At 40.7% G+C, this 20,999-nt stretch overlaps 1 protein-coding gene across 4 annotated transcripts in view; it reads right to left on the bottom strand.

Annotated features, from left to right (window-relative positions):
• Positions 1-20,999, bottom strand: part of mtd (mustard) — a 952,680-nt gene that overhangs the window by 507,236 nt on the left and 424,445 nt on the right. Inside the window, exon 1 of one of the 4 annotated variants that reach the window (XM_068230248.1) lies at positions 5,448-5,566. The exons of the other annotated variants lie outside the window; for them this stretch is intronic. The gene's annotated coding sequence lies outside the window, so the exon portion shown is untranslated. Of the gene's footprint in view, positions 1-5,447; positions 5,567-20,999 lie in introns of those variants that run through there. 4 annotated transcript variants of the gene reach the window in all.

Raw genomic sequence — 20,999 nt, 5'->3', positions numbered from 1 at the left:
ATCTTTAAAATATGTAAAGACCTGGTTTGATAATCGTATTTGTTTCATTTTTAGCAAATGGCCTTTAAAAAACTTCTTTCTCCGCATGACATCAGAGATCTACTGGACGTGAGTATACAGCTCATTGTTATACCGACTTCTTTATTCGTCTTTGTCTCTAACTGTGCCAGGAATTTTCCTCTTCCTTTCCTAATTTCTAATTTTTCTATCAGGCCCTTTTACGCTGCATATAAAGCCTCTGTTCTTACGACAGTTCAATCATGTCTGAGGTTTGCATTCAAGGATATGGATTTTGTTGTAAAATCGTTTGGTCAATTGATAACCCATTTCCATTTTATTCAAGCGCGGCGTTGAAATTCCTTTTTCACACATGTTTGGTTCTATCCACTCGTCAAGATATTTAAACTTATCTGTCCGTTTGATTGTCCTCTGGTTTGCTTTTAGCTCTCTTGGTTCTGGCTTGATGTTAGTAATGAATTGAGTTTTCTCCAGAAAGATCTGGAAGCCTGCTTTTTCCGCCTGTTGTCTTCATTATTATTATTATTTCTTCGATATACCCGTTCAAAGAGTGCGTTTGAACTTGTTCGTTGTTGACCTGACTGTTTTCGTCTCCTTATCCTCCATAAATCTCTTCTTGAATGCACTGGGTTGCATCTTGAGTTCTGTGCATCAATTCCTACCAGTTTTCTGTTGAGATTTCTCCACGAATTTGTGCTTGGCTATTATTGTACTAAAGGGTACACGATCTTCTATGATGTCACCCGTGATATTCATTTATTGGAGGTCCGCCTTAGTTTCTTCTAGCCAGTTCATTTTGACCTTCTTTGAGTTGATTACTTTAAATAATATTTTGGCGAGTCTGTCGATGTCCATTCTATAGAATTTCAGGCGTCTCTTGCGTGCGGCATCAGTGAACCTGTCAGTTAATGAGTACAGGTCCGCTGTTTTCCTCTGAAGGTATGTATTAACGTTCAATCGCCTTTTTCGCCCAAAAATGCCATTTTAATTATTTCACTGGAAATGAAAGCTTGAAATCTCTACTTCAAAATGAGATATAATTCATACATATATTCCAACTGTAAGTAACCGAATGCCGGCCCCGTGGTGTAGGGGTAGCGTGCCTGCCTCTCACCCGGAGGCCCCGGGTTCGATTCCCGGCCAGGTCAGGGATTTTTACCTGGACCTGAGGGCTGGTTCGAGGTCCACTCAGCCTACGTGATTAGAATTGAGGAGCTATCTGACGGTGAGATAGCGGCCCCGGTCTAGAAAGCCAAGAATAACGACCGAGAGGATTCGTCGTGCTGACCACACGACACCTCGTAATCTGCAGGCCAAGGCCCTTCAAGGGCTGTAGTGCCATGGGGTTTGGTTTGGTTTGGTTTGGTAAGTATCCGAAAATAAGATTTAAATAGCCACGTACGCGCGTGATAAGGGGCGTGGCTGCAGCGTCCTGCTTACATGTAAATATCTTGTCAGATTTTCTTATTCAAATTTACCTCTTTGGTGTGACATCCCTCCTGAGTACATAGTTCATAGTTCTGACTAACAGATGTCAATACTTGTATATTCCAAAGACTTTTATTCCATTGATAGGCAACGGATATAAACAAAACTTCCTTGTGGCCAAGTGGTCTTTCACATTGTGACCAAAGAGTTTGTTTCTCTGTTAGTGTGTATAAAATGGGTTCTAAAAGCCGATGTAGAGCAAAGAAAAAGAGAAAATTTCATGGAAACAGACATAGCAAGGTGAATGTCAGTGTTACTTGTGCTATCAGTATAAATAGTGAGACGGAAGGTAGGCCTAATGTAAGGGAATGATTTGCTAGTGATTCTCAGTCCAAACTTTCGTCTGTAAATATTGAGTCTGATAGTGTTGGTGACATTTACAATATCATTATTGACATAGAGTGCTTTACACGTATATTATCTGCATTAGCCTGCCCTAGTTGCTTCAGCTGTAATACAGTTTTTGCAAAAAACCTAGAAATTCTGAGATTTGGTTGGGGAATGTCCCTTGCATTATTTTGCTGCAACTGTGATTATGAATTCCGCAACTGACAGGAGCACTCATCGATAAGATGCAAAATTATTTGGAATTGCTTTACGTTCCAACACAAGCAGTATTCACGCCATGTCAAATGGCATATGGGCCACATTGTACCATTTGACAGCAACAGAGGACCGTCCCACCCACCATTGGTGTCCTGTAGGAACTGACAGCTGGTGCTCATATCAGTGAGCTAAAGCAAAGAATGAGATAGAACAATTTTAATTCAAACTAGGCCTGTCGTTTGGCATTCTTCAAGCAGTGAAGCCTGTATATGAGTGATTCACCGACCCAGAAATGCTAAGTCCTTGCGTGGATTGACTCAAAATAATAAGTCATTCAATGCCATGGTATGGAGAAGGTGTCCTAAGGAGACATAAATGTGGGGCTTGATACCTTAAAATTAGGAGTGATGGATGCTGTTTGCCATTTCAACTGGGAGAACGGAGTGGAAATAGAAAAACTGAAGAGGATGGGAATTGCTCCTGGCAAGTACACATCATCTGGTGTACTTGAAGCTGATGCAGTACGGTTGCACAAAGGTGCAAATCAAAGTACTGCAGAACAAAAGCAGAGGAGGCAGTACTTGAGAGGCAGAAGAAAACTAAAAGAAGACAAGAAACTTCTAAAAGTGGGTCCAACCTATGGAGCAGGCAAGTTTCTAGGTGCCCAAATAAGTGGATTATGTTCATAACTTAGTCCTAAAACTTCAGTGCTGTTTTCCTTGAATGTAATTTTTTGCACACCTTCCCACATTTCAAATAAATTTAAATATCCTTAAAATTGAGATAGAAAAATCAATGATAGATTAAATTAAAGCTAACGAATGTGGGAATGTTGTAAACTAGTACTTTCTTAATATTGTGAATATTGTTATTGTTATTTTTTTATAGCCATTGTAACACGGGTGATAAATTATTTTTAAACGTTTGTCAAAAATTATGTCTAGCTTCCTTCCTGTTTTTGATAATTAGAAGATCCTAGTTCACAACATTCTATCATTGAAATACTTCAACTTGGTGAAAACAATTTCAAGATTATAACATTTTTGGAAATTCTATGACATTTTGAAAATTTATGTGTTTTTTTCATAAAACTAAATTTTTGGGTGAAGATAAGGCATAAAATTTTGATTGCATTATACGAAACAGTTAGTCCAATATTTTTCGTTTTATGGTACGAAACTCAAAAAAATCGGTTAAGAATTGTGGATTTTCCTTCTAAACGTTAAAACACACCTTAATCCACATTCCATTTTCTCTCGTGCAACCATACAATTTCTGGAGAATTTTCCTTTTTTGCTTTTCAATTTCTATAATTTTAGAGTGGCCTCCAAGGGATATAGTTTCTGAGGCGTATAAAGCTTCCGGCAAATCAACTGTGTTGTAATGTCGTAATTTTGCATTACGCGATGACATTAGTCTGTACGCCTGATAGAGTTTATTGGCTCTTTCTATGTTGGCCCTACTGTCTAGTCCCCATGTTAGTGTGATTTATCCAAGGTATTTGAAAGAGGACACCTGTTAAATTGTGGCGTTTCCATCTCTAGCGGAGTATTTTTCTATTTTTTGCATGTACTGGTTTTTTGTACGATATCTGGATTCATATCTGATGTTCGTTATTATTATTATTATTATTATTATTATTATTATTATTATTATTAATAATAATATTATCTGTATCGAATCCGTGTTCCGATGGTAATTACACTTTCGTGGGTTAGTGCACTATGATAACCATCCCCGAACAGCGGTCTTCGACACCAGGAAGAAAACTACTTGACTGCCTCCGCCGCCGACAGGGAATTACTGCGCGGTATGAAGTAAGAGTCTATCATTCATCGTCCCGTCAAACAGACTTCCGACTCAACTATGAACATATTGACGTAATTAAATGTATAATCAATTTCAATATTTTGATAGCTTCTATGCGAGCAAGCAGTTCATATAAAAGCAATTTTGATAAAGGAGAAAAAGTGTGCTCAGAGGAATCCACTTCACTAATTAGTGTACTCTACAAGTTTACCGACTGCAGGCAAACACAGTGATGTAATTTGGCCCTTTACTGCTAACCGCCAGAAGCTCTAAAATAGCCTGATTTGCTGAAATCTTGCACTGCATACGGATAGTAACACGTTGAAGATAAAACTCCAATATTTGTTTATTACCAGTGAAGATATTTGTTGAAAATTCAGATGGTTTATATGAAAATGAAAATACACAGCCTGTTTTCAGTCATTCGACTGGGTCAGAGATGGAATGAATGAAGTCCCCAACTTGCGGCGAGGATAGGAACTGTGCCGGCTACCGAAGCCTGTCGCACTCCTCTGGGGCAATGATAAATAGACATCGGATTTGTATATAAATACATATTTTATTGCCGGTAAGTAAACCTCCAAAATCGACAAGAAAGAGCGTTTGAAGGTGAAAATGGACGAAATATTAAGTTTAATAGTACATACATGAAGCTCCCGTGGTTCAGGCGGCAGCACGTCGACCTTCCCACCGCTGGGTTCCGTGGTTCAAATCCCGGTCACTCCATGTGAGATTTGTGCTGGACAAAGCGGAGGCGGGACAGATTTTCCTCCGGATACTCCTGTTTTCACTGTCATCTTTCATTCCCGCAACACTCTCCACTATAATTTAATTTCATCTGTCAGTCATTAATCATTGCCCCAGAGGAGTGCGACAGGCTTCGGCAGCCGGCACAGTTCCTATTCTCGCCGCAAGATGGGGGCTTCATTCATTCCATCCCTGACCAGGTCACTGACTGGAAAACAGGTTGTAGGTTTCATTCTTTAGTGCATATATATATGCATATTTGCATGTATTTGAGGTTAGTGCGTATTCATTTCAAATTTCGGATTTAATGAGCACTTTTTCGACTTTGCATATTTTAACGTGTTTCACGGTACAAGCAGTCTTAAAAAAAGTGAACACTTTTGGCAATGACGCGGTTCAAAGGGAACTGGCACATATCACGACACAAATGCCCAGTCCAGAATATTTGTAAGGGATATCAAGGCCCAGACTAGAATGGGTTAAAAGATCAGGAGTTCGCGATCATTCACTGTTTGCGAACTGATGTATTTTGAATACAGTACCGGTAGTTAAAATCATCTCCAGAAATATTGTTCAAATTCCACTCCTATCATCAGAAATATTTTTTCCGGTTTGGTATGTTTCTGGCGACATAGTGTTTACAGCCTAGTTCACAACCCGACTATCTCTGGCTGTCAGGACAGTGTTTAGATAAATTGTGTTACGCAGGCTTTTCATGTGAAAAAAACAAACAAATTGAGCTGCACTCACTTTTTACTTCTGTATATCTAATCAGAGATTAAAACACGAAGAGCGAGGTAAACGTTGGAAGTTTACAGATAAACTGTAATGTTATTTACAGGAAAGTTTTACGACGAAGGTTGCAATACACCCACACTGAATGCTAGTTGTCCATGTCTGTACTCACGTATCACTGTTCTAACACACATATATACAACATCGTGTTATAAACACTACACCCACCGAGGACTGCATTGCTGTGTTGTGTCATTATCTCACTTACGTAACCCAGCACAGGCGTAGCAGATCCACGAGTTCCGGTCCTTCACGCCAGGGGGATTGAGGCGAGACAGCGGCACGATACAGGGCAGGACAGTATCTTTCGACATCCATAGCATCAAACTTATCATAAGCAATACTAGGTTAGATTTCAACGAGCCCACACCTACGCTCAGTAGGAAAAGTTGCATAAATATTAGGAGTTTCAAAGTGCCGTGCCCCTAAAGTTTATGCAACACTTTAAACAGAAGCGTTGTGCTTTTATAAGCAGTAATAGATCTGATTTCAACGAGCCCACACGTATGCTCAGTAGGAAAAGTTGCATAAATATTAGGGGTTTCAAAGTGCCGTGCCCCTAAAGTTTATGCAACACTTTAAACAGAAGTGTTGTGCATTTGTAAGCAGTAAAGGGTTTGATTTCAACGAGTACAAAGTTAGTTCAAGGCCGCGTAGCGAGTTCAGGTATTGAATAGTGTTTCTCTTTGATAAATAATGACAAGGACAGGCTATGGCGCGTGGATGACCGATTCTATCCATCTTTGACACACGTGCAGGACATGACCAGGAGTACAACAGGTGCAAGTAGTAAGGCGCAAATCGGAGCCGAGAAATTAATTAATGAAAAATTCCAGTGCACTTATGCGTAGGATATGTTTGCGAAAGAGACAACGAACTCGTGGCGCAGCGGCAAGTGCTCTGCTTCGTAAGCGCGGGATCGCTGGATCGAAGGTTCTGAAGAAATTCGTACAAAAATGCAAAAATACGGCATTTATCACTTGCGCAAGATGCCGCAATAATTGTTTCCCCTGCTTCTATGACCAATATTACCCTAGTTCGTGCAATAATTGGTCATGCGAACAGCACGATAGAGAATTAAAATGAGGTAGAATAAGGTGAACAAAATACTGGGAATAAAAGTGTTAATTTTTCATAGCTCCTGTACGATTTTTTCTGAATCCTTTTTCCCGCTAAAAAATAATTTACTGAAATTGATTCGAAAATGGACATTATAGAAGACACCTTCATTTGCGAGACATGTGAAATATTTGAAAAAATAAACTGTCCATCGGCGGGATTCGATCTACCAATCCCGCGTTTATGAAGCAGAGTTCTTGCCGCTGCGCCACGAACTCGTTGTCTCTTTCGCAAACATAGCTTGCACGTGAGTGCATTGGATTTTTTCATTAATTAATTTCTCGGAAACGGCTGAGATTTGCGCCTTACTACTTGCACCTCTTAGACTCCTGGTCATGCTCTACAAGTGTACCAAAGATGGATCGAATCGGTTACCGATAGCCTCCCCTTGTAAGTAAAGCCGAACTCAAGTAGAATCAATCAATCAATCAATCAATCAATGATCGGCATGTAAGGTTTCACACAGATGGCAGATTCCATATCAATTGTATACTTTAGAATTTCCTTCAACATATTCAAAGAATTTGGAAATTTATAACAAATATTTCCCTTGATAATTCATTCCAATCCCTTACTCCTCCTCGCCTATAAATTATTAGACAAAATGCATCCTCTTGAATTCCAAATGAACCTCCGAATTCAAAAGCTCCACTCAAGCTTATAGGTCTACTAATGTTTTTCCACGCCGTCTCTCCACTGACAGCTCGGAACAGACCACATAGTCGAGCAGCTCGTTTCCTTACTCCCAAGTCTTCCCAGCCCGAAGTTCGCAACATTTTCGCAACACTACTCTTTTGTCGGAAATCACCCAGAACAAATCTTGCTACTTTCCTTTGGATATTTTCCAGTTCTTGAATCAAGTAAACCTGGTGTGGGTACCAAACAATGGAACAATACTCCAATTGGTGTCTTCTTGTTTGAGTCATCAGTCCATAGACTGGTTTGATGCAGCTTTCCACGCCACCCTATCCCGTGTTAACATTTTTATTTATACGTAACTGCTGCATCCTACATCTGCTCTAATCTGCTTGTCATATTCATACCTCGGTCTACCCCTACCGTTCTTACCACCTGCACTTCCCTGAAAAACCAACTGCAGAAGTCCTGGGTATCGAAAGATGTGCCTTATCATTCTATCTCTTATTCTGGTCAAATTTAGCTAAATTGATTTCTTCTCACCAATTCGATTCAGTACCTCTTAATCTCACCCTCGGCATTCTTCTGTAACACCACATTTCAAAAGCATCCTCTTTTCTTTCTGAGCTAGTTATCGTCCCTGATTCACTTCCATACAATGCTACGCTCCAGACGAAAGCCTTCAAACACATCTTTCTAATTCCTATATGAATGTTTAAAGTGAGCAAATCTTTCTTTCTTAAGAAAGGCCTTCCTTGCTTGTGCTAGTCTTACCAGCGACTTATACGGCCTCTCCTCTACATCCTTACTATAACCCCTAAGTAATCTCATGAGTATGTGAAGAGATCTGTAACCTTTATTAACAACCTTGCTTATGTGATTACTCTAATGAAGATCATTCCTTGGTACTTACTGTGATCCCCATACGGAACTTTCATCCCATCAACCATATAATTTAAAATGAGAGGACTTTTCCTTTTGGTGAAAATTACAACCTGACTTTTCGTACCGTTACTTTATTCTGGACTAAGTAACAACCAAGCGTTCCTCATCGTATATACTTCCTCGCCTCGTTCTTCTGACTTAATTATACAGATAACAAAGTGCTGGTATTTTCTTCCCATGTACAGTACTTCTGCGTCCTTTCAGGAGGCACTGCAGGGCTGCTATTGTAGGAGTAATACAGTCTTCTTTTTATAGGTAGATCTGCTAAAATAGAATGCAGTCTTTCGGGTTTAGTGTTGTCTTTTGTTGATTGGAATCGAATCCGTGATCATGGGTCGGACACCACCACTGATCTTCCAAGGAATCTAATAAACCAGTGAACGACGAATAATAATAATAATAATAATAATAATAATAATAATAATAATAATAATAATAATAGTAATAATAATAATTCACCTTGATTGCTTAGCTTTCGCAGATGACCTTGCGATCCTCTCGAACAACAGACAAGAAGCAATCCACTCCACAGAAAAATTGCATGAAATAGCCGCAGAAACCGGACTTCAAATTTCATTTGAAAAGACGCAGTTTATGGAAGGAACTAAATCAAGATTCGACAATCAACCATTAATCACTTTTCCCAAGTAGACAAATTCAAGTATCTAGGTGAAATTATTCAGCCAGCAGGGTTAAATCAGGAAGCTAACAAAGAAAGAACTGCTAAACTGCAAAGGGCTTACAAAATCACATGGAACAGATACAACAAAAGATGTATATCAAAAAATGCAAAATTACGACACTACAATACAGTCATCAAACCAGAGGCACTTCATGCATCTGAAACACTGATCATTTGGCGGCAGGTTACAAGTGAAAAACATTGAGAAACAAGAGAGGAAAATTCTCAGAGAAATCCTAGGACCAAAGTTGGAAAATGGAATTTGGATGAAGAAGAAACCACACGAAATTTTTCAATTCACAGAAAAAAAAAAAACACAGAGACCATCAGAAAGAGACGACTAAAATTCTACGGACACCTACACTGAATGGATAACAACAGGATGACAAAGAAAATTCTAAATCTAGCTCTAACCCTGAAAATTGGTTAGCAGAAATTCATGAAGATCTATAAGAAATGGGTATTGAGGACGAAACCATTCAAGATAGAATGAAATTTAGAAGCTTAGTAAAAAAACATAAATTTGTAGAGAAACCAACAAGAAAAAAATACTGTCTAGACAGAAACACGCAGAAAGGAACACAGTGAAAAAAAATGGAGATTTTGGGAAGAAAAGAAGAAAAAATATTGTGCAAAATAAGTTCAAATGCGGTCCACAGTTGGGCACAACGAATAAAAAAAAAGTAATGGCGCATGACATATGTATAGGCTTGGTGGCGATCTAGTGAGGAAAAAATGAATGGTGAAGTGACAAACACAATACGAAAGGGATGATTCTGAGAATTGAACCGGGGTCATCGGAGCGAAAGCCACAAAGCCGGAATTCTATTTGATAAGGACTTTAATTTGCTAAACCTTAGTCTAGTATCTCCACCGATCAGGTGTGGAGCAGACTTGACAACACATCACTTCTCCGCTGATTGTCGGCTGCAACTCAAAACGCTTGAGGTTTGACATTCACTAAATCAACCAGCTAAAAGTAAGTCTACTGGTGGTCCACGTCTTGATCCCAGCATACGCCACTGTATAACGTCTCCGTCCCAGTGAACTGCCTGGTTTATTCACCTTCTCCCGATCTTTGGATCCAGTAACACTACAGTTGTCCAAATTGAAGCATGTCTCTGATGATGATGATGATGATGATGCTTGTTGTTTAGAGGGACCTAACATCCAGGTCATCAGCCCCTAATGGTACGAAATGAGAGGAAATGCAATGAAAATTTTAAAAGTACTGACCAAAATTCAAAACGTGATGATGAAGATGAATTTAAAACAATCAGTGGATCCGAGCCGCAATGCCTCAGCTCCCCAGAGACAATATTACTGACCACGCTCTGCTTCCAAAGCACAATCCGGAATCGGTGATTCCTGTTGTCTAAAGGAGTTCAATATCCATGTCAACGGTCCCTCATAATGGCACTTATCGCTAGTAAAGGAGAACCATGGTATTTCTCAGGTTGCGCTAGTAATCAAAGGTAGCGTAAACTCACGGTGTTCCAACCATTATGGTACTACTCACAAGTATTGTACGTCGTACAGGTAACTCAGACCTCTAGTGTTTCTCACATAATGGCGAATCTCATAGGCAACGCAAATCCATAGTGTTCCTCAGCTAAGTGTACTCCCGTGGTGTTGTTCATATAGTGGGTACTAACCATAGGTAATAAAGGTCCACCACGGTGTCGCTCATACTGTGTTACTAACCACAGGCAACGCCGAGACCCGTGGTATTTCTCACTGGATGGTACTAGTCACGGACAACGGAAGCCTGTGGTGTTCCGCATTTAGTGGTACTAATCACAGGTACTGGAAACCCACAGTGAACCACTCTCTACAGCTACTAATCACAAAACTATTTAGTACCCAACAGAGTGGTACAACTCGCAAGTAAAGACGACCCATGGTGTTCCCCGCGTGATGGTACTAATCACAAGTAGTTTCATGGTTCTGTTTCAATCATCCCTTGGTCGCCCCTATTAGTCGCCTCTTAGGACAGGCAGGGGATACCGAGGGTGTATTCTTCGTATGCGTCTCCCACCCACAGGGGATGAAGCATATCTCTTGCCTAGGCTGAGTCAGATAGCTCGAACCTGTTCTCTAGAACACAACGTCTCCTTGAGTGGAAATGCAGTAATGTGTTAATTTGCATCTCTAGAAGCTGACCTCCCCTCAAGATAAACCAGAGAATGGGTGTGCATTAGAACTACGGTAGAACGACTAGAGAACAGTTGTAAGTTCTCTCACAGATCGCAAGAAACTGTTCCTTGCTTTCTTGAACCGCACATTGTTCTCCCCCTTCGTCATTTGTCTTGGATATGGAACAAGCATATCCACTTAATGGGGAGAGTGAGATGGCAAACATATTTGTACTCATGTATTTAGTTCGTGGCTCTGGTAAGGAACCAGTGTCTTAATCACCCATCTCCACCTGTAGTTCGGTCCACAGATTAACCAGGATTCTTTTCTTTGAGGAAATCAAGTGATCATAAATATGCCTTTCAATATAGAAAACTCGAATTGGTAACGATCAGTGCATTTTCACCTAACGAATCGTCTTCGAGAGATATATGTACAGAATTTGTAGTCGACAAGTACATCGAAAGGGGGTGAACTAACTAAAACACCTTTGAAACTACCACAAATGGAATCACAGATTCTCTACAGTATCATGAGATGAGGTCTGTCTGATAAAAGTCTTCTATTTGTCTCTCAGTCATGGCCATCCTTCAGTACTTCACAACACAGCCTACATTACGTCGACCATGTGTACTAATAACGCTCCTCTTTGATAAAACGTCTTTCTGCCATGGCCATCCATCAATACTTCACATCACCGCGTACAAGATCACATCGAACATCTATAGTATAACGCTCCTCTTTGATAACATGTTTCTCTGCCATGGCCATCCATCAATAATTCACATGACAACCCGCAAGATCACATCGATGATCTGTACACTAACGCCCCATTTGATAAAATGTCTTAGGCATGAAAATTCATCAATACTTCACATGACTACGCTCAAGCTCACATCAGTGATCTGTAACCCAACGCCCCTGGTCATGGTCATCCATTAATACTTCACATCACAGCCAGCAAGAACACATCGACCATCTGTAGAATAACGCCCCTCTTTGATAATATGTCCTTCAGTCATGGCCATCCATCAATACTTCACATCACAGCCTGCAACATCACATCGACCATCTGTACTGTAACACCCCTCTTTGATAATATGAGAGCTTTTCGTAAAGTAGTGGCATTTTAATAAACTAACAAGTACAATTTAATTACATTCCTTGAATGTAGTCACCCGCGAAGTCCATTACGTTTTGCCAGATGTCGGGAAGCCGTTGGGGACCGTTGGCAAGGCGTTCTCTGTTGGCAGCGACGGAGCGCCCTACTGTGCAGGGCACCGATGGCACTACGGATAATTTCCGGACAATCAATCGACGGTCTACGAAACCGAGACCACTCACGATGTCAGTCTGATCTTGAGAACCTGTGCGGTGCAAATCCTCAGTCTCGTTCCGACCTGCACGAAACTCCTTGACCCATCGTGCAATCGTCCTATACGGTAACGCATACTCGCCGTAGGCTTCACGTGATTCTAGATAACATTCTGATGCATTTTTACCACGGGCAACCTCGACTTTAATCCATGAACGCTGATCACCTTCTGAATACATGCTTTAAGAGAGGTGAAATCGACACTCTTCACTTCAACGCCACACAGGATCAACACTCCCAACTGGATGCCCGTCAAATGCACACTACACAACAGCACTACCTAACCGCTCCTATATCCTCTTTGCGCATGACCGATCTCCTGCCAGTGTCCGGACTACGTTGCCACTACTGTATTTACGGACCCCGTATGTCTCAGTCATGATCATCGTTCAATAATTCATATCACAGCTTGCTAGGTCACATCAACAATCAATACTCTAACGCACCATTTTGATACGTCTCTCGATCATGTTCATGCATCAATACTTCACGGTTTCTAGGTAACATCGCGTCACAAACTTTCAGATTACCCCAGCCATAATACAAAACAAGGCCACCTAGAACCATTTTGACGTTACATGCATTCGAACTTTTAGAAAGTGCACTAAACCAGAGCATGCAGTTGGTAGCACCTGCCGTTGAATAACTAATCAAGGTCATCTGGAGCCTGTTTTATGGAATAAGGAATGCATTCAAAGAAGCAAGGTCACCTGAAACACGTTTCATACAGTAACCACTAGTTTTAACGAAACAACACTATCTCCAGCTTTTTCATTAAGTATCTTCAAGGAACTACGAGGCCAATTTTATACCCTTGTTCGTCTAGTAGTACAAACCAGGTACGGTGAATGCTTTCAGGTGAGGAATACACCAGTTAGAGCAGGTAGCCTGAAGCCAATATCCTATGAGGTTGTAACAGAGTGAAATTCTGCAGCAGGCGCTATGCTCTCGATAACGTTAGCGAAGAATGCAAAATAAAAATTAATTTATGCCCTGAAATATGCAGAAATCACTTAAAATTTAAAAAAAGACCTTTGATTTTCTATGATTTCTGTATTGTTTTATTCTTCTTTGGTAACAAAATGAATTCAAACTATTAATATTGGCAAAACAGACATTTTAAAATACATTTTCGAGTTACGCATTTTGAAAATAATATATGTTTAATAAACGGACATTTCTCAGTCATAAAAGTCCCAATAGTTCATTAGAAAATGTGAGAGTTGGAACGAACAACGAATACATCGTTTATATTTCCAACCTCCACCTCCACCGATCACTTGAATTGAATTCACTATCGTCAACGACACAAAGAGAAAATGTTTCACCGGACAAAATTTTAGCAATTGAACACATCGTCTAATACCCTTTATTTTGATCCAAAACCTCCTTCACCCTCTCAGACACAGCTTGTCCCACTTTGCCACACGCGTGATCCCAATCGTTCACCACTTTCAGCACAAGTTGTAACTGCTGCACCAGTGGCATTTCCTACTTTTTCAGAGCGGTTATGGTAGTAGGAAGAAATCCAAAATTTGCTTTTATGTAAGCAGGTTTCCCTTCAATTCCACTATCTGCCGTAAGTTTTTGGGATGCTTTGATTGATGCGGCTTCAGTGCTGTCGAATGAATCCATGATTTGTTTCACCACTTGTATGTTCTCGCTATAATACGTGCAGGCTTCAATCCAGGTTCCCCACCTTGTACAAACTGGAGGAGGAAGTGGAATGTCTCGAGCTTCTGACTTGAAAGTTGAAACTCGATAGGGTGCCTTCAAGAATACCTTTTTCACACATCCTATAATTGGTTAACTTCTCAAAAATGACCGCGAAACTCCTCCCCGACTCGATGTAAAGCGTGGGCCAAACAAGTTGAATGCACCACTTTTGAGTAGAGAGCACGAAGCGAATTAGCGGCCTTGACTATGTAGGGGGCTGTATCCGTTACTAAGAGCAACATATTATCATGCCGAATGCCATCACGCCACAACAGTGTCAACGATTTATCAAGAACTTTGCTGATTGTTGAGTAGATCACTTTTGTAAATGATCACAATAGAGTAGAAAGTGTTCCCCGTCCAGTGTTAGCTATCGTCCTGAAAGGTCGGCCGTCTCGTCCATCGATGCCCATATATTTTTATTTCCACCTCTTTGACATAGCATCGTCTAGCATAGATTTTACTTTACGGAGAAGAATCCGGTATGGATTTTCCCGTGTGCTTCTCTAAGAAATTGCGCAGTTTAGGGTGGTTTAATTTACTCAATGGGATATCGGCACAATGAAACACTGTACGCAGTTCTTCAAAGAATGGTGAAAAGGATGAATAGGTTTCACGAAGATGCTTCTGCTGTAGCAATGTTCCTTCATCACGTGATACATGTTGTTCCGCCACTCTGACGTCACAAAGTTTGCAGTATTGTCCAGCCAGTGGTGAAGACCTTTTCTTCATAGTTCTTTAGGAAACTTAAGGAACCTCTGCGAGCGTACACACTCTTCAATTATCAAAGTGTGTCTCAGGCCAAACATTTTACAAAATGCGGACAAACCTCAAAGGCATTTTCGCACTAGCACAAACAATGCACGTATTACTTCAATACATGCTAGTTTATATTATGGAACGGTTGAATTGTAAATGGCACACATCTCGTGTACATCTGTGGACTGGCCTTCCATTTGTTTCCATCCTAATTGTAGGGTCAGTAATGAAACATATCTCTTTAACGCTCGTAGAGGTTACTTAAATTTCCTAAAGAACTATCCATATAACCATTGAGGAATTTATAACAATCATGGTCTCAACACCACCACCACCTACTAAAGGAATTGCCTTGCCTGGCTATCTTCTATTAGCCTCTTCGTGTTGCTATTTGAACCACATGCCAGTTCCTGATATCTGACATCCTTGGTCGTCTCCTGGGTCCCTTTCCCAGTACTTCACCTTCAATCATTGTTTAGAGAAGAGAGTCATGCCTCAGTACGTGTCCAAGGAACTTTGTTCTCTTCTTTATCGTAGTTAATAAACATCAATCCATTTTTACGTTCTTTAAAACGAGGTCATTTGTTTTTCTTTATCCATCCAACTTGTTAAAGAGATATGGTAACAGTGGGCAGCCTTGTCGTACTCCTAATTTCTGCTTCTCTTGTAGTACCATTTGGATTGCGGATTAGAATTCACCCACGGTAACCTCTGCCTGTCGTAGAAGGCGACTAGAAACGAAAGCCGAGTGACTCCCGGGAAAGGGAGTCGTCCTCCACCATACCAACGACATCTTAAGAGGATGGATGAGCAGGTGAAGATTCAGGACAATCTCTTTCCCTTGGGATGGGAAACCGTCCCGAAAGGCGGAAAAACCTGTAGGTCAACGACATTAGGATGTAGAAAGCAAGGGAAAACTACTACATTAAGGATCGTAAGGATATCCCATGTAACCACGGAAGTTAATCATGGTCTACGTCTGTAAAATTCAAAAGACTCAATTTCAGCTTTAATATTTACAATGTAACATATTTGGCGAGTTCGTTCGCATTATAATCCATACAGAGGGAATATTCAGCCTGGAGAGGCTACAACCCGCTATACAGCAGCGATACAACAGGTGTCCTTGCACTGGAATGGCTAGGGGTTAAGCAGGCAACTTGTACGTCCACTCCATAAGGTGGCGGTGCATACATTCCAGGCGTTATAAATGGCGATGCGAACGGACTTCTGTCCCAATCTGATAATACACAAGCCAACAGCACCCTCTAATAAACAACTGTCCCTCGATAGCCGCGCGCCAGCACACATTATAATGACTAAAGGGCGGATTCATATGCACTAAAACAGCAAAATATGCACTATTACATACTCTGCAAAATACTTGTTTTTCCTGTATAAGTCTGGCTCTCCAAATATCAACTTGTGAAGCTGAATACTTTTAGCTGCTTTTCCTTTTGGCATGATTTCTAGTCATTATAAAAAATGAAGCCATTGTAAACAATGGTTACTGGTCTTCAAAAAACGAAGAAATTAAAGTATAGTTATAGATCCAACCTAGTGGCGGCTCCGGCGAGCTCGCAATGCACTAAACAGGCTTGCCATCGTCGGCGCATTATACACAGATACTCACTAACACGAAAGATAAACGGTAAAGATAGTTTAGAGGTACAAAATATTGGTCTGGACTGGTTAGGTCCTGCTAATAACAAGACCATCAGAACAAAGAAAATGGTGGAATTATTTACTTTCAAGTTGTTTCTATTTTAATTCTTCCATGTAAGTAGGAATATTTTTGGGGGCGGGCATGTTGGTCCCTGCCAAACATAGAGGAAGGATGTCTGCTCTCTGCTACTTCAGGTCTCGAAAAATATTTGTATACGATTCCAACATCCGAACCGAATACCAAACCGCCAGTGTAATAAACTTACACACTGTCAAGCTCTTGTTAATACTGTCGACTGTCAACAACAATGCATTGCAAAGTCTTCCGGCGGCGAACGGAATTTATTATGGAGAATAATAAGCTTGAGTGAGTAGATATTTTAAGCATATGCAATATAATATGAAGAAAAAGTTGAGTTTAAGAGGACAGACTGGGTCAAAAATTTATTTATAGCACGAGGAGTAAGAAATTTGAATAAATTATCAATGCCCATCTGCAGGCCTTTTCTAGTTCGGTGACAGTACGGAATGCGGGATGGTCAGAGTACTGGAAATATCAATAATAAAACTTTTCGACTTCTGGCTCTATTTCTCGTTCATCCTCTAGGAGGCTCAGCCAATTCTCCGATGAAGTTCCACATCAGAATCACCAGGTACCAGCTAAGTCATAACTTGTCTACAACACGGTTCTTGTGAAAGCCTCGTCTTCCGGAAGCGAAGCTCCGGAATACGTAATGTGAGAAACAGGAGGAGAACGGAGTGTTAAGTGAGTTTTCCCTTACCGCGTTAGTTTTTAGTGGTCTCCAAGGAGACAGCTGTTTGTGCAACTCAGAGATTCAATTTGCTGGACTCTCCACCGCCTTCATTAGCAGAGACACGAGTGCGATGCATGCAAATATCTCGAGAAGGAAGCATAAAAACGTGCCGTTCGACACACTTCAGACAATTGTATGTTCGCTTATTCAAAAAGAGAGATATAGCTGCTGAGTCTCCGGAAACCACTATAGTAGTGTATTTTGAGAATTTGAGGCGCCGCCGCCACCTCACGCGCCTAGGAGCCCTGAGAACAGCCTGCAAAGTTATTCCTATAGAAGCAATACATACGTACGGTATTAGGTCTTACACCACCTCGCTAGTCCATACGAAGAATGTATTGTCGCCATCTTGTTCAGAATTGCAAGTTCAGCTCCGGGTCCCTAAGGTCCTTCAGACAGTACCTTCCCGTCATCACTGCTGCCAACACCGATGCACTGTGATTAAATTCCTGCCAAGTTTATCTGCAATATCGCGGAAAGAACACCCACTTTCTCGTAGCCCTATTATTACACGACCTCGTACAAACTCAGCAAGCTGCTGATGTTGTCTTCTTTGTCTCCTTAAAGGCATGTTTGGATCACACCTACCTAACAACGTCAACTCCGGACGATGACTAACGCTCACGAAGTCTACAGCGCTTATTTAAAACGAACTTGCTTTGCAAGGTCGTAGTGGCGGTATTAAAACCACTCTAGTAGACCAGCGCACAGATGTGACCAGAAGTCACTTTTCAGAAGTGCAAGCAGGTCTCCCGAATTTAATTTATCTAGTATAACTACTTCTTGGTGTTCGATTTCATTTTCCGCCAGTGTATGTAAAGGAAAATGTTGATACTAATAGCATCTTTCTCAAGGTACTCTAAAGAAAGATGTTTTATTTACATTATTTATATTTACCACTAATATAGAAGCCTCTGCGGCTAAGGCGGCAGGGCACCGGTCTCTCACCGCTGGGTTCCGCGGTTCAAATCCCGGTCACTCCATGTGAGATTTGTGCTGGTCATATTTAATTCATGCAACACTGTCCAATATAATTTCATTTCATCTGCCAGTTATTAATCATTGCCCCACGGGAGTGCGACAGGCTTCGGCAGCCGGCACAGTTCCTATTCTCGCCACTATAGGGGGGCTTCATTCATTCAATTCCTGACTCAGTTAAATGACTGGAAACAGGCGAGATTTCCAATTTCACCACTAATATAGTCCACAGTTATAGCACACGTTTGTTGATAAGAATTGTCGAGTTGGCACGTAAACTCTGTGAGGTGGTGGTCCTTCTCCTTCTAGTGCCATATGCGGTCCCCCAGACGTTGACGATCACCCTGGAGAAAACACCCGAAACTTTTGCTAACTTGAAGAGTTATTCGACGTTGTTGATGCAAGTCCAGTCTTTGATGTTTTGGAGCCATAACATCAGTGGTTTACCGCCTCCTATCCGGTGTAGAAGCTTCCGATTTCCACCTCAATACAGTTTTCCTGGCTTTGATAATGTTTTCGAGCTCTCGCTCTGTTAGAGCTCTCCTCAACACTTCATTGCTGGTTACAAAATCTGTCCAGAGCGTTCTCTCATTTAACCACAGTTCAAAGGCTTCTAATCTGTTTATGTAGGAAGCTTTGACTCTCTAGGTCCTTACTTCATTAAGCAGTCTTGATCAGACGGAACATCTCAGCAGCTTTTGCCTGAGTTGGAGGTTTAGAAAAAAAATAGAAAATAGAAATATATTTATTTAAAGTTAATTACAAGTAGGACCAGAGGTCCCTTTGGCTGTAACTAACTGCCACTTTAACTTAAATGTATCACCTAACATACAAAATCTAATGAAAGAATACATAAAAAGCGTAAGATACATTTTCCTACTGAGGATATAAGAATAAGATTAAAAACTAAACATCTAGGAGGTTACAATAATACTTTAACATTTCATAAACGTACACTATACTAACAAGGAACAGAAGACGAAAGAGAAACCTAAGAATTTTAAAGCCGAGGATGAATTAAGAGTAAAACTGAGCATCTAAAATGTATCTAGGGGATTATTCATTTACATGGCTTAATAAGTGGAAAGGTAGCGGTATTTAAGATATTTTTTCTGAGTTCCAACACTACTTTGCTGAATTTCATATAGTTTAAGATCGTTGTATAATATTGAGAGGCAGTAACAATGAACGACTTACTGCACTTTACCGTACGATGCTGTGGAACCTGAAGGGTGTTAGCTGTAAACCTATTGTCCCGGTCGTGCACTTGACTCATCTGGACAAAGGACTTAGTCAAATATAAGGGAGCATTAGATTTTAAAATTCTCAGAAGTAAACAAGCAGCTGAGTATGATCGTCTATCCCTGAGTTTCAACCACTCTGCGGATTTGTAGTAAGATGTTACGTGACAGTCTTTAAGAATATTGAAGACGAATCATCATCATCACAAAAGGATGACAAAATCGTTCGGAAAGATTATTAAGAAAGCTCTTTACGGAGTCTAATCTCTCTTTCGGAGTCCAGATTGATGATGATGATGATGCTTGTTAGAATTCAAAACGTGATGGTGAAGAATGAATGGGTGAACATGAATTTAAACCAATCAGTGGATCCAACCCGAGATTTCCAACTTTCTCAGAAACTATCGTAAAGCAATAGTATTGCTTACTAAAGGGCTGCGTCTAAAGCACAATCCTGAATCAATGATGCTTGTTGTCTAAAGGGGTCGAAAATTCAGGTCATCGGCCCCTCATAATGGTACTTATCGCTAGTAAAGTAGAACCACGGCATTTGTAATGTTACGGTACTAATCAAAAGTAGCGTAGACTCGCGGTATTCCACGCATGATGGTACTACACACAGGTAATGTAATACGCGCATGTAACGCAGACCTATGGTGTTTCTCACTTTGCGGCGCCACTTACAGGCAACCCAAACCTATGGCGTTCCTCACATAGGTGTACCAATCACAGGGACTCGTACTATCCCGTGGTGTTCCTCACATAGTGAGTACAAATCATAGGCAACGCAGACCCACGGTGTCGTTCATATAGTGATACTAATCACAGGAAACGCCCAGACAGGTCGTGTTTCTCTCATAATGGTTCTAATTACAGGCAACGTAAGCCCGTGGCGTTCCGCATGTAGTGGTACTAATCACGGGTACTGTATATCCCACCCTGATTCACATACTCTTACTACAAATCACAAACCTATTTTATACCTAAAATAGGTACTACTCTTAAGTAAAGGCGATCCATGGTGTTCCCCGTGTGATGGTTCAAATTACAAGTAGTCTCATGGTTCTAATTCGATCATACGTTGGTCGCCCCTTTTAGTCGCCTCGTACGACAGGCAGGGGGTACCATGGGTGTATTCTTCGTCTGCGTCCCCCAGCCGCAGGGAGTGGAGTCCAGATTTTTTCCTATGGTGCTCCCAAGGTATTTGAACTGACTCGTTCAATGTTCTGTTTATTTAATCTTGAAGGTTGCTTCTGTTAAAGTTTATTCGGATAAAATATTGGGAGCAACACATCCATCTGTATTAAGGGATTCATTATACCGTCAGCCTGTGTATTTTAAAAAACAGAAGTTTACTGAAAAACATTTACAAGCCTTAGTACTTTAACTGTTGTCCGCGGGAGCGATACTCAGTTTCATTACACGGCCAAGTTCCTTCCAAAGATCATATTATATTTTGTAAAGTACATATTATTTCACAAAATTCAGCAAAATTAGACAAACAAAACAATCTAATGTATAACTTACAG

The sequence above is a fragment of the Anabrus simplex genome, chromosome 14, assembly GCF_040414725.1.
Source record: "Anabrus simplex isolate iqAnaSimp1 chromosome 14, ASM4041472v1, whole genome shotgun sequence".
Taxonomy (NCBI): domain Eukaryota; kingdom Metazoa; phylum Arthropoda; class Insecta; order Orthoptera; family Tettigoniidae; genus Anabrus; species Anabrus simplex.
Note: the sequence above shows the minus strand (reverse complement) of the source record. Positions and strands in the feature narration are given on the sequence as shown.